Genomic DNA, 2,484 nt, shown 5'->3' on the forward strand with positions numbered 1-2,484 from the left:
CAGATGTTAAAGAAAAATATTTAATACATTCAATATAGTATACAAATTCGTTAACGTTTCGCGCCTTACTTGGCCTTCCTCAGAACAATAAAAATTACAAAAACGCATATATATCTCGCATTATTCTAAGAGTACAACGAATCAACTCATTACGACGCCACAATTTGCATTAATCCGGTCTCACCAAAGCAATCGGACAGTTAGTCATATTGAAGTCAGAAGTGTCAATTATTCGTCAATCCACGCACTGAGTCGGTCGCTTCTCCCGCTGTATGTCCCTTATTCGTCCATGAAAACTCATATGGATGTAAATTCCTTGTCTCACAACCATCTTAGTGACAACTATGTTAAAAATAGAATTCACATAAGACCGAAAAGAATTTTTGATTTAAAACGAGCTTAGCCACAACTGACTCACATAAGTAGTCGATGAAACAAAGAGCCGGGGTGAATTCATTACAACGTCTCGCAAAACGTGTGTTCATCGTGAGAGATAGCGGACGACTGAGACGATACCCGCATTACAAGGACACGAAAACATAAATCTTTGTTATTAACCCAACGTTCAAGATAATCGATTCAAGATGTCAAAATAAGCATCGTTTAGCAGTTCCGTGTCTTTATTTAAATTTATACCATTAATCTGCTCTTTAATATGTATCATTTCTGCGGTTAATCTCTTTTTGTAATTATGCTCAACTTCCAGAATGCGCGTATTATCCCAGTCAAACGAATGATTAAATTTAGTAGAATGTTCCGAAACAACATATCGCATTCTTAACAATCTTAGTAGCATCATTAAGGTCCATAAGGATAAGAACGCCCATTTTTCTAATAATGACGTAGTATATAAAATATGTTGTAAAAATTGTGATGCCTCTTATGTCGGTCAAACAAAAAGGCAGCTGCAAACTAGATTAAAGGAACATAAAAACAATATAAGATTAGATGATTCAAAGCATTCTGTTGTTTCGGAACATTCTACTAAATTTAATCATTCGTTTGACTGGGATAATACGCGCATTCTGGAAGTTGAGCATAATTACAAAAAGAGATTAACCGCAGAAATGATACATATTAAAGAGCAGATTAATGGTATAAATTTAAATAAAGACACGGAACTGCTAAACGATGCTTATTTTGACATCTTGAATCGATTATCTTGAACGTTGGGTTAATAACAAAGATTTATGTTTTCGTGTCCTTGTAATGCGGGTATCGTCTCAGTCGTCCGCTATCTCTCACGATGAACACACGTTTTGCGAGACGTTGTAATGAATTCACCCCGGCTCTTTGTTTCATCGACTACTTATGTGAGTCATTTGTGGCTAAGCTCGTTTTAAATCAAAAATTCTTTTCGGTCTTATGTGAATTCTATTTTTAACATAGTTGTCACTAAGATGGTTGTGAGACAAGGAATTTACATCCATATGAGTTTTCATGGACGAATAAGGGACATACAGCGGGAGAAGCGACCGACTCAATGCGTGGATTGACGAATAATTGACACTTCTGACTTCAATATGACTAACTGTCCGATTGCTTTGGTGAGACCGGATTAATGCAAATTGTGGCGTCGTAATGAGTTGATTCGTTGTACTCTTAGAATAATGCGAGATATATATGCGTTTTTGTAATTTTTATTGTTCTGAGGAAGGCCAAGTAAGGCGCGAAACGTTAACGAATTTGTATACTATATTGAATGTATTAAATATTTTTCTTTAACATCTGATAATTGCTCGAAATTGGCCGTTTGAATTTATTTAGTAAATACTATTAACAATCAGAGTAAACCGACCGTAATTTGTCAATGGTGTGATAAACCAGGGCATTCAGCTAATAATTGCTGGAAGAAACAGAATGAACAACTTAATACAGAAAGCAAACCAAAAATCGTTTGTCAAATTTGCAATAATCTCGGGCACATTGCGAGAAATTGCCGAACTAAAACAGAGTCGAATGCAACAGTCAAAAATTCATTGTTCTGTCGTTACTGCAAGGGAGAAGGGCATCTCCTCGAAAATTGCGAATTACGCATTGCGAGCAATAATCGCAGGCAAGCAATTATTAATCAGGGAAACTCCAATGGCCCCTCGAAGTCGGGTGTGCAGCAGGGGTCCGAACGGATCTCACACCCATCGACATCTCAGAAAACTCAATAGACAAAAAATCAATAGAGATACGACCCGTAACCGTAAATCTCGATAAACACCGTCGCGTGCCGACTATTCAGGTAGATTTCGGTAAACCAATTTCACACGTTACCCTTATGCTGGATACCGGTTCCGGCCCAAATTTAATTAAAGAAAAATTTTTATCAAATAACAATACAGTCAATCACAATAAACTTTTGCAATTAAGCGGTATAAATGAATACCCCGTTTATACCCTCGGAGAGGTTATTTTACCACTTTTTGAAAAGCCAGTAACTTTTAACGTAGTGTCAGATGATTTGCCGATTCCACAAGCCGGTCTATTAGGCAA

General features: G+C 36.8%; 1 long non-coding RNA gene across 1 annotated transcript; it reads right to left on the reverse strand.

The window, feature by feature from the left end:
- Nucleotides 1-497, reverse strand: LOC139784493 (uncharacterized). The gene is made up of 2 exons (XR_011721576.1): nucleotides 419-497; nucleotides 1-342 (listed from the first exon to the last, which is right to left on the reverse strand). It is a non-coding gene; the product is annotated as an uncharacterized lncRNA (long non-coding RNA).
- Nucleotides 498-2,484: the final 1,987 nt, after the last annotated feature.

This window comes from Temnothorax nylanderi, unplaced genomic scaffold (genome assembly GCF_030848795.1).
Source record: "Temnothorax nylanderi isolate EJ_2023f unplaced genomic scaffold, tnyl_v1.0 TNYL_tig0636_pilon, whole genome shotgun sequence".
In the NCBI taxonomy this organism is placed as follows: Eukaryota; Metazoa; Arthropoda; class Insecta; order Hymenoptera; family Formicidae; genus Temnothorax; species Temnothorax nylanderi.